This window comes from Lepidochelys kempii, chromosome 1 (genome assembly GCF_965140285.1).
Source record: "Lepidochelys kempii isolate rLepKem1 chromosome 1, rLepKem1.hap1, whole genome shotgun sequence".
Lineage (NCBI taxonomy): Eukaryota > Metazoa > Chordata > Testudines > Cheloniidae > Lepidochelys > Lepidochelys kempii.
The window spans coordinates 286,989,112-287,004,634 of NC_136380.1; the positions used below are offsets into that span (position 1 = coordinate 286,989,112).

At 37.9% G+C, this 15,523-nt stretch overlaps 1 protein-coding gene across 5 annotated transcripts in view; it reads right to left on the minus strand.

The window, feature by feature from the left end:
- CNOT2 (CCR4-NOT transcription complex subunit 2) overlaps positions 1-15,523 on the minus strand; it is a 151,353-nt gene that overhangs the window by 91,383 nt on the left and 44,447 nt on the right. The window contains exon 2 of one of the 5 annotated variants that reach the window (XM_073327791.2): positions 13,838-13,910. The exons of the other annotated variants lie outside the window; for them this stretch is intronic. The gene's annotated coding sequence lies outside the window, so the exon portion shown is untranslated. The remainder of the gene's footprint in view (positions 1-13,837; positions 13,911-15,523) is intronic. 5 annotated transcript variants of the gene reach the window in all.

Sequence of the window (15,523 nt, forward strand, 5' to 3'; positions counted from 1 at the left end):
TTCCACATCTGAAAAAATATCTGTTAGCTTACAGCTGTTAATCCTACAAATTCAACAGGACCCTGCATCCTACAATACATACCTGGGAGAGCATTTATACTGATATCTATAACCAAAGCCCAGAAAATACTTAACACACAGGAAATGTGTTATTCTGTAACTGAGTAGCAAGTAATACAGACTGGGTTTCTGACTAGTTGTTGCTCTCTCTCTATATGTGGTATGGAGTAGGGGAAAAAGAGGCTACAGAGACAGCTGCTAAGACAGGAAAGGGAAAAAAGTGTTGAATGATGAACAGGGTATGAATTCAACTACCTATTTTCCTTATAAAGATATGCACTGGTTTAATGAATCATCATAATGCACTCTCTTGCCAATGTCTCCAGGCCAATGTTGCAATGCCCAGTGGCTGGAAAGCATTAACAGATCACCAGGTGAAGAATTTGTGATACTGCTCTGAGGTTTCTCATATCTCAGTCCAAAATGAGCCCATAAACTTCATAGTGAGCAATTTTCTTTCCATGGCATAAAATTTCTGTAACTTTATATACCACCATAATATAAAAAGGTGTTTGCACATTACTAGTGCAAGTCAAAATGCCTCGGGATTTGGCCGATTCTGTCAAACCGTAGTAATAAAACATGCAACTTTTGAGTTCTGTATTTATCTGTTCTGTGCAGACAGAGAGTTCATTGCATACTTAGAGACTGTGACAAGCTCCCTTTCAACTTTAAGGTGTCACAGAAATTTGAAAATTCTCATTTCTCAGTGTAGATAAAGTGTTGGGGGGATGGACATGAAGGCAGCACAGACAAGTCTTAGTGGAAAAGTAAATATGCATCAAATGTGAAAACCCCTGCAGTTCAGTCACTTGTCTGGGAAAAGCAATAGCTACTAGGAAAGTTCCTTGTGGAACAGAATTCTAAACAAAAAATTAAAAGGCAAAAATTCACAAAGCTTCCTAAGAACCAGGATGAGACTAAAGGAGCAACTGAGGATTTAACTTGGTCTAATTTAGGAGACTGCTTTCAAGAATGCAGAAACACCTACCCACTTAGTAGTATAGTCCAGAGTGAGCGAGTCAATCTTGTACTCTGGAAGGAGCTGGGAACCAGAGCATCATAATTCTAAAAAGAATTCCTGAGTAACCAGAATAGTGGCTTTCCCACCTGAGCAACCTTGGGCTCTATACAACACTGTAAGGATGTCTCAAATCCTGCAAGACATTAGGGTAGTGCCGCTTTTCTTGAGAATAAGGATGATTCTGTATTGCTTCATCCAAAATAAGTACCCTATATACTCTATCATAAGCCAGTTAGTTTATAAGCCGACCCCCTCCCCCGATGAATATGTAAAAATGGAAAATTTTTATGACCCATTCATAAACCGACCCTATAATTCAGGGGTTGGCGAACTTTGGCTCCCAGGCCATCAGGATAAGCCACTGGTGGGCTCAGACAGTTTGTTTATCTTGAGCATCCGCTCAAGTGGATTTGATTTCAATCAAATTGATTTAAATCATGATTTTCAATCAAATTGATTTAAATCATGATTTTAAATCACTAGTCAGGAAGACTATTTAAAAAAAAAAATTGATTTTTATCCACCCTGATCTACCAGAAAGACAAAGTGATGCTACAAAAAGAATGCATAAATTCCTATTTTCACAATGCCTCATGTTACTGAATTCTGCAGAGAGATTATCTCTTAGAGTTGTCATACTGGACCACTCTCTCTGACAGCCTGCAAGCGCACACTTAAATAGGATGTACATTGATAAGATAAAGACCCAGGACATTGTGTTGCTGTTGTAACTGTGACAAAACCTTTATCCAATGTTTATATTGCCTCAGCACCACAATTAGCAAAATTACTCTCTAGGCTATCGTACAATGCCATATTTGCAGTTAAGTAAAGGTAATCTAATCTAACCCTCTGCCAAGATGCAGGATTTGTTGTGTCTAAAACATTCAAGGCAGATTCTTCTGTGGGGGAAACCCAAAACATTAGATACTTCTTTCCCAATCAGGATAAGTGTGATGTTCAGGATAGTTAGTGGAAAAATATACTTGTTCATAAGAAACCTTAACTTTTAACTTTTTTTAAAAAAATCTTAGATCATTTAAAGATGAAAAAGTGTGTTTTTACCAGTCCAAAATATATTATTTGAAGCTTCTGGTTCCCAAACTGATTGGCTCAGGATACTGTCCAAGCTAGATTATCTGGACAAGTCAAAGAATCCAATGTGGTTTATGCTTATACCAGTTATAGGAACAGAAACCAATCTAATCTCAGTTCAAGTAAAAGGATCCAAAATTGGATTTGTAAAGGTGTTGCCATAAAACCACCACCACCACTTCCTTCCTTAATAGCAATTGTCTTTGTTGGAGTTTTCTTCTGCACTTGCTTAGATTTCATTACTAAAATAGCAATATTAATTCTGGAACTAGGTTACTGCTTCTCCAGAGCGTTACAGAAAGTAGCTAGAGCAGTGGTCCCCAAATTTTTCATGTTATGCTCCCCCATACTCCAGTTGGGAATCAGGGCTGGGAGCAGGGCTGTGGCTCCCAAGGGGGGAGGGGGGACACGGATGGTATAAAGGGGCTGAGGCTGGGGCCAATGCCAGGGCCAGGAGCAGAGCTGTGGTGGGCAGCCAAGGCTAGGGCCCTGGTCAGGGCTGGCAGGAGCAGAGACCAGGGTGGGATCGGGGACCAGAGCTGTAGCTGGGGGGCAAGGCCGGAGCAGAGCTCAGGACAAAAGCGGGGCTGGGTGGCGCTCCCTCCCCGTCCCCACTGGCTCAGGCCCCGCCACATCCAAATCTTCCTCACAGTTTGGGAACCACTGAGCTAGGGGCTTGCAGAAAAGCCAAGAGCATGATTGACTATCACTTTCCAGGCAGAAGGGAGGAACACCTAACAGTCTGCATGGCAAAAAGTGCGCATATTTGATCTCCTTTTAAATACTTTTAATTCCTTATTTTCTTCTAGTAACAACATAACAGGAATATTTCTAGAATCTTAAATCTCTCTCATGAGTGCATGTATGGCGATAATTTTAAGCAAAAATCAGTTAATTATTTAAGATAGCTTAAAAGTAAATGATCAGCATAGAAGTCTGAGTTCAAGGTTTTTCCTTTACACTTCATATTCCTGATCAAACCAGTTGGTATACTGATCCTGTAGCAGACCCAGTCAGCAGACCCCTGTGCTCACACCAAATTAGTTTCAGGAGCAGACTCTTAGTGATTTACAAAAATACTGAGATCTTCCTGACATACATAAATGGCTTGTAGGCAAAGGGAAGAACTGAGCTTCCGGCGTTTGTTGTACATTCTCTCTTGTACATTTGAAAAAAATTAAACTAATTCATTGCTCCTGTGTAATACCTTCAAAACAGTAATCACCGCTTTCCTATGCCACTATCATTAAGAGTCCCCAGCCTGAAATTTTACTTGCATTAATTTACCTCAAAACTAATTACTTACTTTCAAAGGGTCTGTGATCCAATCAGCTTTGGCTAAGCCTTAAAATTGCACATCTAGCTTTATTATTAAAGCCCTGCAGTAATTACATGTAGTCAACACAAATACTAACATGCTTAAACATTTTATAGCATTTTGGAAAGTGCTTCACAAAATGTGCAACTTTTTTTTCCCACGTACATATACATTGTATTTGGTTTACATTTACATGGAATTTTGGCAATGCTATATTGCTCATTTATACTTTGACTTTTTATTTTTAAAACACACACACACGCCCCCTAAAAAGTGTTACACATTTTACAGGAGAGATATTTTAGGGTGCTTTAGAGTTTTATAAAACATATTCTTGGATTATTTATTGTAACATTCTGCCTGTAAAGCTAGGCTGCCTTAGTTTTGATTTCAACTGTACAAGGCTCAGCAGGAGCCATAAAACAAAGATGAGATAAAACAGCTTTTCTACATCTAAACAGGTCACATCTAAAGCAATGTGGATAAAAATGATCTTAAAAATAAACTGGAATTTAAATTTAAGCAATGTTAGTTTAATATAGTCTTAAATTGCTCATGAGAGTGTTTTGTACTATTTAAAATTAGTTTGCTAATTATTAATTGAATTTAAGACTTTTACATTTCATTTTCTACCAAGAAGTTTCACACTTAAATTCTCCTCTATAATGAATAAAGCCGTGTCAGGGCATCACTAACATCTTTAATGTGAGAACATCACAATTCAAACACAACATTGATAGGCAAATAGCCTGTGCTACATTATCAACCAACACTCTTGTCCAATGTACTGAATGTCCATAAATCAAGAAATCAACCCATCAGGGTTTGCAATCTGAAGTGAATAAGATGTCTGCTCCTAAATCACTGAGGTGCTTCGAAAATTCCTCAGTTAAGCTCCTAGACCCATATCTAGGTACCTAACTTTAGGCTCCTGTATTTGAAAATGTTGGCCTCCGAATGATAAAAGCTCACAATAAACTCTGTTAATATACTAAAAGTCTAAATAACTTTTCATTGTTCACTCTGAAGCAATTTTGTTTTGAACAAACAATAATTTTAAGCCACTAAGAATTTTTTTTTTAAATAAAAATACAATTTTACCCCGATGCTAAATACTTATGCATGTGCTTTAAAGTACATGAATAGTCCCATTAAAGTCAAAGGAATTATTCATGTGAATAAACTGCTTCAGAGTTTGCAGGCTCAAGGCCTTTAATATTAGTTTGCCAACAGCCGTTTTGTAAAATTAAAATACACCACCTTAGCAATAGTGTGAGAAATTAAATTATAAATGCATTTTTAAAGTTGCAATAGTGCAGGTGTTCAAATTAATTTTACAAAGTGTCAACCTGATTTATATCAGTGATTTTAAAAAAATCAAGCAAATTAAATTTAAGTCACTCCACCCCTTAAAGTCAGATTCTCTCAGAGCCCTGCAGTAAGGCAAAATTTGTATCTGCATCCTATCTACAAATATGGTCCGTGGATATCTGCAGATTTGCAGGGCTCTTTCTCAGGTCTTTCTGGGGCTAGAAATAAGTGCTGGAAAAACTCCCCTTCCTAATGATACAGTGCACCTGTTTCTCATCCTGCAAGACCATGAGATATCATTCTTCAAAGTTGTGACATTTTGGGATAAAGAAAAGCAGTAGCTCCAGCAGTAAATCCTGCCTAAGGAAATATACTTTTGGATAGACGAAGAAAAATTTCTCTGGCACATTTTCAGAATTCTAAAGTAAGACTCAGGGGAGCTGTATTAGGACTTGGCTACACATGGTGTTATTCCAGAATAGCTATTCTAAAATAGTGATTTTTCAGTATCTTCAAGTGTGGACACACTTATTCCAGAAGAAGAGCATCTGGACATGCAGTTAATCATAGAATATCAGGATTGGAAGGGACCTCAGGAGGTCATCTAGTCCAACCCCCTGCTCAAAGCAGGACCAATCCCCAACTAAATCATCCCAGCCACGGCTTTGTCAAGCCTGACCTTAAAAACTTCTAAGGAAGGAGATTCTACCACCTCCCTAGGTAACGCATTCCAGTGTTTTACCACCCTCCTAGTGAAAAAGCTTTTCCTAATATCCAACCTAAACCTCCCCCACTCCAACTTGAGACCATTACTCCTTGTCCTGTCCTCTTCTACCACTGAAAATAGTCTAGAACCATCCTCTTCAGAACCACCTCTCAGGTAGTTGAAAGCAGCTATCAAATCTCCCCTCATTCTTCTCTTCTGCAGACTAAACAATCCCAGTTCCCTCAGCCTCTCCTCATAAGCCACGTGTTCCAGACCCCTAATCATTTTTGTTGCCCTTCGCTGGACTCTCTCCAATTTTTCCACATCCTTCTTGTGTGGGGCTCAAAACTGGACACAGTACTCCGGATGAGGTCTCACCAATGTCGAATAGAGGGGAACGATCACATCCCTTGATCTGCTGGCTATGCCCCTACTTATACATCCCAAAATGCCATTGGCCTTCTTGGCAACAAGGGCACACTGTTGACTCATATCCAGCTTCTCGTCCACTGTCACCCCTAGGCCCTTTTCCGCAGAACTGCTGCCTAGCCATTCGGTCCACAGTCTGTAGCTGTGCATTGGATTCTTCCGTCCTAAGTGCAGGACCCTGCACTTATCCTTGTTGAACCTCATCAGATTTCTTTTGGCCCAATCCTCCAATTTGTCTAGTTATTCAGGAATAACAACTATTACACTTTAAATCTGCTCCCTCCCTTAATCTAAATTCACTTTCATGTGTAGACAAGCCCTTATAGTGAGCAGAGGGACAGATAAGCTGCTGAAAGATGCACAGTAAAAAGTATTTCACAGGGCTCTGCAATTTATCAATACTTCTATCACCTTCTTTTGATGTATGTATACAATATTAAAAACCTGACAATTTTAGAAAATATCTATATGATGCAATTCAGTTTCTCAAACTATGTATAATACATAGCTTTCCAATGAGAAATTAAATCGTCAAAAACATTTACAAAATGCTGAAGACACTGCATATATACTGTGCTTGAATTCTTTGCTTAACTATAAGGTTTTAAAATAGTTTTTACCTCTCTACAGTGCAATAAGTTTCTGACTGAACTGTTAAATTAATATATATCTGCCATTAACGCTTTCTTGCCAACAACAAAAACCTATTTAATAGAAAATTTATTGATATATGGCAAAACACAGTGCCCTGTCATATGATGCACATGACAACATTCTATGCAGGAACACGCCACAGTATTTAGAAGTTAATTGCAAAACCTAAACATATTCAAAATTGTATCTTGATGTTTCTAGTGCTTTGTTAACCACTGCATGGAATGCATGCAAAAAAAATGAAGAAATATTTTAAAAGTAACAAAAACTGTCAAGCGATTATGTTATACATTACAAATCCTTCTTGCTTGCATACATCCAAAGAAAAACAAGATATCCAAACCCATGTCTGGAAATTCACCCATATCCCCATGTTTTTCAGTTATATTAAAAAAAAAAGGGGGGGGGGGGGGAAGGAGAGATACTATCTACACATTCAATACAGAAAGCAGCGTAGTCCAAATTGCTGGATTTGAGGCACCAAAATTAAGTTTTACAATATGAAAAATTCAGAATTGCCAAATAACAGAACTGTCTGGGGACAGAAGGTACACAATCTCAGCATTTTGGGGTGAGTTCTGCCACAGAGATAGAAAAGTCTGTCACAGGATGTAGACTGCCTCATTGATTAAATGAAGAAAGGGTAATGAGTGCTGTCTCTAAGAGTATTCATTTGGATTGAGGGAGAGCAGGTTTACAGATTAATCAATCCTGGAAAACATTTTTAAGGGTGCAAGAAGGATGGCATGGCCCCACAATACAAAAATCAGAGATTTAGGGTTTTATCAAGCACAACAAGTCAACCTACTTAGTTTATTTTACTTACATATTATTGACCTATTTAGAATTGAGTTCATGTTCTAAACTGGGCAGGGTCTAGGGATGCTTTGTGGACCACCTTATCTAGATAAATCTGTTTGACTTTTCTTTAGTTAAGAATCCTCATTAATGTAACCTTTCTCTCAAAGTGAAAATGTGATAGATTCTGAAATGAGAAAATAGAAATACAATGGATGGTTGGTAGAAAATAGCTTTAATGATGGGTTGAAATGTCATATTTGAATGCCTTCAGTCCCCAATTTACATAATAAGTGACAGTGAACCACAACTACAAAAGTACTAAAATACTGGGATATAACTGAAGACTGCAGCAGGAGTCATGTAATATTAGAGATTAGAATGTAAGTAAATTCTTCTCAGAGCTTGTGGATAAAAACTCTATGGAGAAGTCTAGAAAAACGTTTGAGGACTTGCTGAAAAAGGAATCTTACCCCATTGAGGTTAAAATAACCACGACTCAATAAGCTTAAGAGGAATGCTTACTAAGGTTTCAGACAGGAAACTTCAGATACAACAGAGATCAGGATAAAGCAAGAAACTCTGCTGCATTATATTCACTATCTGGAAGGATCCTATTTGACTATTTGACTTTCTATATCTAGATTTAATTATGAACAGTAAATAAATGAATATGACAGAATTGTGACTGGTATTTATACTCACAATGAGCAGCCTCTAACAACTGTTGGCACTCAGTTTTCATGCTATCATATTCAGGTATCTAACACATGGATTATAGTACTGGATGCTAACTGATTGGTTTTGGTCTTAGCAACAAAAGAGATCAAGAAGCTCTGTGAGGTCTACACAGTGATTCTCAATCTTTCGGTTAAAGTCCACAACCTGGGTCCCAAGGTTATTTTCTGGCATCACGATACTTATTGTAGACCAAGTTTTCATTTTAAAAGCGTTCCTAGAATTGCAGTGATCAATGAATTATAAATGCATAGACAGAGCCTCGGTGAGAAAATAATGTCACAACTGTAAACAGCTGCAGCAATTAGACTGACTGGGAAAATCACAGTTCAATAATTTTTTTAAAAGGACACTTTTCACATTTAAAAAAAAATATCAAATTTACATTCTATGGCCTTTATGGAAGTTCTATGGCCTGTGATGAAGCTCTGACTAGATGGTTACATGGTCCCTTCTGGTCTTCGAAGCTAGAATTCAAACCATTGATGTCTCTACTGGCCATATATACCACATGAACTTTAACAGTGCAGCATTTTGGGATTTGGGGCTGCAACAACATAAGGCATTCTAGGACTAGCCATGAGAAGAGGGGGGAAAATGAGCAGGTTTCAAACAACTTGAGAATCCTTGATTTACAAGACCTGAAACACCACCTCTGTAGCTAACAAGAAGAAACAAGTATCACAGATATTGGTCTTTTCCTCCTTACCTTCTAACTTCTTCTACTTAGGGAAAAGATAGGAAGTGATGAGAATCTAAACTTTAGTTCTAACAACGTGATCATCATTATCCTCATTCTTTTCAATCAGGTACCAAGTTATCTTTAAAATTTCAACATTAACTGTTTCACTCCTGGTAATTTTTGAAGAAACATTCAGCTTTGTTTATCCAATAATATCCTCCATATACCCAGAAAGGCCCCATAGGTCCCCTACCCAGACACCAAAACCTCCAGCTTCCTCCCGACAACTTCTTTGACTGCAACGTTATTGTAGTTGTGTTGGTCCCAGCATATGAGAGAGACAAGTTAGAGGAGAAAAAATATTTTTATTGGATCAACTTGTCCCTTTCATCAACAGCAGTTGCTCTAATAAAAGATATTTCCTTACTTACCTTGTCTAACTACTTGCTGCACTTAGATATTTATGATTACAAAAATTTGTGAACATAAAATCTGAATGTATGGGCCAAAATTATATTAAACTGAATTTAATATCAAAACAAAATAGCTAAATCAATCATTTTCATTTTTAACCCTTTAAAACCTCAGGTTTAAAAAAAATTTAGATGTAGCTGCCACAGAATTTCCAGTCTGCTGCACCAGATTGTTGCATTAGGTAGACATGTAACAGAAATCAGGAATCCTGCTGTAAAATTTAAGTCCAGCCTGCTGCAGTGCAAGTGAGCCTAAGAGTAGAATATGGGCAGTTTGATTTTATTCTGTAGTTTTCATCTCCTGTGAATAGGTCTGTTGTGAATACATAAGGTTCTGACCACTTGCAAATGGAGTCTTCCTTCTGCCAAGTATATATATTCTTTGTTCCAGTTTCAAGAAGCACATATTGATAGTTATTTTTTCCCCATTTTAAAACAAAACCATCTTGGAGAAGGCTGCCAGCTCTGTTACTATTTTGCCAATTTACATATGCTGATGACAGCCAGCACTTCCATCCTTTAAGCTTGCCATGTTTTTGAGTATTAGATTTCCCTCATTTATCAGTATGTGCTCAAGTAGTCCATTATCTTTGAGAAATCTGGAATACATAGCCCACTTTGCATCCACAGAGAGTATATACCAGGTGACCAAATTATTAGGGGGCTGGGGCACATAATTTATAAGGAGAGGCTGAGGGAACTGGGATTATTTAGTCTGCAGAAGAGAAGAGTGAGGGGGGATTTGATAGTAGCCTTCAACTACCTGAAGGGGGGTTCCAAAGAGGATGAAGCTAGGCTGTTCTCAGTGGTGGCAGATGACAGAACAAGGAGCAATGGTCTCAAGTTGCAATGGGGAAGGTCTAGGCTGGATATCAGGAAAAACTATTTCACTAGGAGGGTGGTGAAGCACTGGAATGGGTTACCTATGGAGGTGGTGGAATCTCTATCCTTAGAGGTTTTTAAGGCCTGGCTTCACAAAGCCCTGGCTGGGATGATTTAGTTGAGGTTTGTCCTGCTTTGAGCCGGGGGTTGGACTAGATGACCTCCTGAGGTTTCTTCCAACCCTAATCTTCTATGAAGATTTTCCTCTTTCCTCCACCACCCAAAGATCCAGAATTCTTATTGTCCCTGTACCAGTTCACAAAAGCAGGAAAACTAGAATCTGACCCAGTACGTCTCTGCATTGTGTCAAAATCTTAAATTGTCCAAAATGGGGCAGGGAGGGGGGAAGAGGAGGAAAGAGGTAGAATTAAGGGAATTTTAATTCATGAACAGATTAGGTAGAATTGAGGAGAGGTGATAGTTAAAGAAATGATGGGCAATATTTGTTTGGACTGAAAGAATTGCTGATTAGGCATTTTCAAGGGTTCTGGGGAGATGACGTATTTGTTATAGCAACAACGCAGAATCTTAAAATGAGAAGATGTGACTGTGTATGCCAGTTGTTCCCAACCTTTCTTGTGGGAATAGCATACTGCTATTCCGAGAAGACTGTGCCGGGCGCCAGACACCCCGCCGCCAAAATGCCGCCGCGGCAAGAAGCCTCACCGCCGAGAAATGGCAACACTTCTTGGCGGCATTTCAGTGGCAGGGTGTCCTGCGGGTGCACAAAAATGCCCCTGCGGGTGCCACGGCACCCGCGGACACAGCATTGGGGACCTCTGGTGTATGCATTATTAGAAGTTTGATTGGGGCACTATTGATGTCACAAGGTTGCCACCCCTTTTGGACATTTTTTTCTGGAGAGCACTTATCTATTGGTGGGTGGAAGAGTGGCAGGAAACTTTGGACTGCAGCATCTTCATTGCATCAACCAGCATTGATACTCTGGTTGCCACTATCACCACCAAAGATGGACAGATTTACACTTACACCACTGGGCTTTATTTTTCCTAATCCTATAAAACGTTCTCACCAAACCAGATGAGGAAAGGAACTGAGACAGCTTCACCCTCTCCATGGCTGGGTCCTGAGCAATGCTTTCCCCTTATTCCTCCTACCTCCTTTCTGTCTTTTTTGCTGTCCTGGCCAGCCTTTAATATCATGCCACCTCACAAATTCTGACCTTACTGTTTTAAAGGGCTTTTCTTCCCAAAAAGTGTGCAGAGCTTCTGACTCACATAGCTGTTCCTATTGCCTGGTTCAGATTAAATCAGTACATCAGCAAAAATAGCAATCTGCCTCTGGTCACAGTCCTTAACTCAGCATGGGTCTTGTCTTCAGACTATGAACACTGGACTGTGCCACAGCTTCTAGGGATTGCAGCTGGCTACTGCTGAATTTGCTGGCAGCAGCACATATTCATTCACTGTTGTGTTTTGAAAGATAGCTAACTGAGAGCAGAAGAGACAAATGGAAATGCCATGCTGGCCTTCAACTTCTTTTATGCACTGTGTTGGGGACTGAAGGTAAGCCTACAATGCCTCAGGAACAGACAGTTCATTAAAGTACAAAAAGCAAAGTATTCATGAGAATTAGTCTCTCGGTGGGAAATAAGGTGTATTGTCCAGTTTTGCTTTGAGGAAAACATCAGTTAAGACACTACTTTTAGAGGCAGAATTTTTTTGGTAAACTACATAGAGGCTGACCACCCCATGCCTGACATTCTCCCACCAGGGTACTAGAAATCCCCATAACAAGGACTAGAAAAATAGGAGTATACAAGAGAAAGATTCACCTTCATATTTTAATAGCTACAACTTAAGCACAAAGAAAAGGAGTACTTATGGCACCTTAGAGACTAACCAATTTATTTGAGCATAAGCTTTCGTGAGCTACAGCTCACTTCATCGGATGCTCAAATAAACTGGTTAGTCTCTAAGGTGCCACAAGTACTCCTTTTCTTTTTGCGAATACAGACTAACACGGCTGTTACTCTGAAACTTAAGCACAATAGGCTACATCACAGTATTGACAGCAAGTCAAAGAAAAATAATTTTTAGCACTTTCTGAAACTGTTCAACAATTAAAACTAAGAAAATATTCATTAAAAAGTGTGAAGTAAAACAAAAAATTACAACAGGCAAGTTATTCCTGATATTTGGAAGCTCTTATATATAGCAGTCTTGTTGAAGATTCTTATTCAGTTAAGACATGTTCTGACTTGTTCTTATCACCATCTCTGCTATTTCCATGTTCAATTTGTTTTAACAGCTTTTGATGAACATGATCATTTTCTCCTACCATTTGACATTTTACTTTTCTGTAGGCTCCTCTATGAAATCCTGTTCATTGTGTGGGGTTATCTATTGAGGTTCCTACATTCAAATATTATTAAAAAATGTTGTTTTACACTGCTATTTTTTACATTTCTATTTGAAAGCGCCAGCTCATTTTTTATTTAATAGAGTTCCTCCCTTTAGGTCATGCTACAATCTGATTTATGCTGAATTGTACTACTACATTAGATACATAGTGTAAAAACAGTGGTATTAAACTCTGCAATGTTTTGAAAACACTGTATAAAATAAACATACATTTCACAAAATAAACTTTCCACTTTTAACAGTAAAAAGAAAAGGAGTACTTGTGGCACCTTAGAGACTAACCAATTTATTTGAGCATGAGCTTTCGTGAGCTACAGCTCACTTCATCGGATGCTCAGATAAATTGGTTAGTCTCTAAGGTGCCACAAGTACTCCTTTTCTTTTTGCGAATACAGACTAACACGGCTGTTACTCTGAAAATTTTAACAGTAGAGCCCTAAGGCTTTTTATTTGAATTAAATGTAATGCCACTTAAGAAATACCCTACATAATTATAAAGAAACGTGTCTCTTTTTCTTTCTTTCCTTTCTTAATGAGCATTAAATGAACACTTTTCAGGAACTATTACTAACCTGTAAGTTTTGTTTGATCTGAAGAAATGCAAAGGAATCCAATAAAATATTTGCAAACTCGACAATATTAATTTGAAAAAGCTTTAGTTCACGTTTTGAGTTTGTTTTGGAAGAGGGTAAAGAAAACATCTTTAAAAAGGAATGTAAGGCTTATCTATTTTCTGTGCATACTGCTGTTCATAACCAGACTGGTGGTTTCTTAACAGAAATTATTATTAGCAATAAAGAGTATTACAGAGACAATTACAAACTGGAAAAGAAACCTTTTATTATTTAAATGAAGCCCATTACATTCAGCTACCCTAAATGTAGAAAAATATCAGATAAATCAAGGAAGTCTAGTCCTGTCATAACTTATTAGGAAATTCACATTCTAGATTTTAAATACTAGAAAGTCAAAAAGAAGAGTCTCGTTTCTGTACAAGTATTAAATAAAAATATTTGCCAAGTGAAAAGGGTACACAAGGAAATAAACATCACATACACAATATTCTGAAGAACTTTCTATAGTCTCATTTAACAAATGTAAATTTGAAGAGTAGCTAATTGACAACATTAATACACTTCGGATAAACCTTCCTCATCATTTCATTATGGAATCCATCATACAGTACTTTTAAAGCACAATATCTTTCATTCTGAAGCCTTTTCCATTACAGTGGAAGTCCTTCCTAGAAGAGCCTTGAGCACACCAGGAAAATATCTACCTACCTAAACACTGTACTTTTGCCCATTAAATTTTTGTCTCTGCTGAAGAAAGCAAACTTTGACTGAAGAACACTTCCTGTAAATGAAGTAGATTAATAAAGTTATTAGTAAGGATACATTGAGACCCTGAGCAAGACAGACAGTTCATTGTTTGGTAAGTTTACAAAAAAAAAAACCAATTAAAAAAAATCATTCTTAGTTCACATTTTTACATGACTGTTCAGTTTCTTGGGTGGGAAAAAAGGGAGCATTAGTAGTTTAAAACTAAAAGAACTAAATGCAATAAAAGCATTAACTACAGTATATTAAATTCTTGCTAAGAATTTCTTAAATGTACAAACTTTAACATTTTATAGAGTAAGAAACAAAGCCTGTCAAAACTTCATCAAAACATATCGTTTAGACAATACCAGTAAATATTCTTGAACCTAAAGAAAAACTAAGACAGACTTTTCTGGAAAGAACACATACTGGAAATAAAATCTAGTACTAAACCATAAGAAAACAATAGATTTTATATTTATAATGCATTGTATTATTTTTTTGCTTCTACTGTCTTCTTTTGGGAGGCTTCTATTCTCTCCTAGCCCCTCTCTATTACTGCACCTTACAGGGCAGGCACTCACCCCCAACCCCCATGTACTACTGCACCTTAGAGGAAATTTGGCATCCTCAGCTGATGAAATAAAATGATTCCAAACAGCCCTGAGAGCAGAATGCAAGCAAATGCTAGGCTTATCATATATCAATAATAATAGTTTTTAGAGATAATACACAGGGGGAAAAAAGTCAGTGAAGACAGCAGGAGAAGTCAAACTGTGCTTCCAGATCCAAGGGGACAGTGGAAAGAGGAGCAGGCCTCCAAATCAGCTTTGTTTGACTGAATGAGATCATGGAAGGAAAATCAAAGCCAATAGAGAAAGAATTTTTTTAAATTACAGCATGAAAAATTGGGAGGGAAAGGGACCCTCTTGGATTGTAATCTCTTTGGAAACTTTGTCAGTACTTGAATTGGACACATGCATGGAAAACCCAAGTGGTGCAGGATGCGGTACTGACATAGTAGGATCCACCCTGACCTGTGACTCAGTACAGTATTCTAGGGCATTGTGCTGATGAAGGACTATCTTCTGGATGAGATGTAAAAGTCACAGGTTTTGCATGGAAGAGTATATGGCACTTTTCATACAGTTAAGGTGTTACCCAAGCTGGGAGGTAGCCATAGCAGCAAAGGTTAACTGTTCTGTATAACAAAATTCTTAAAGTTATTTTTCACTTTCCCTCCTACAAGTATGTAGGAAAGGTTGTTCTCAGAAGGGCTACATAATTTCCACCACAGAGATGTTAAAGTAAACCTTATACATTTATTCTGTAACTTGGGATCCTTTTGGACTGAAAGGTGCAAGAAAAACGTATTACTATTATACCATGAAGTCTTGATAAGAATGCAGGATACACTAGGTGTTTGTCTCATGAAGACAGTTAAAGCAAGTAGTGCAAGGGGTTGGTCTGGCCTTTGCCCCGTGGGACCCAGGATAGCTGGACTATTGTTGGACCCATGCCCGATGGCAATATCATTTAGCAATTGAGTTAGTACATCTCTTAACATGATTTCTATCTGTATAAAATATTGCTGCAAAGCTGCAATTAAAAAAAAAATTTATTGAACTTTGACTTTTCACATAATTA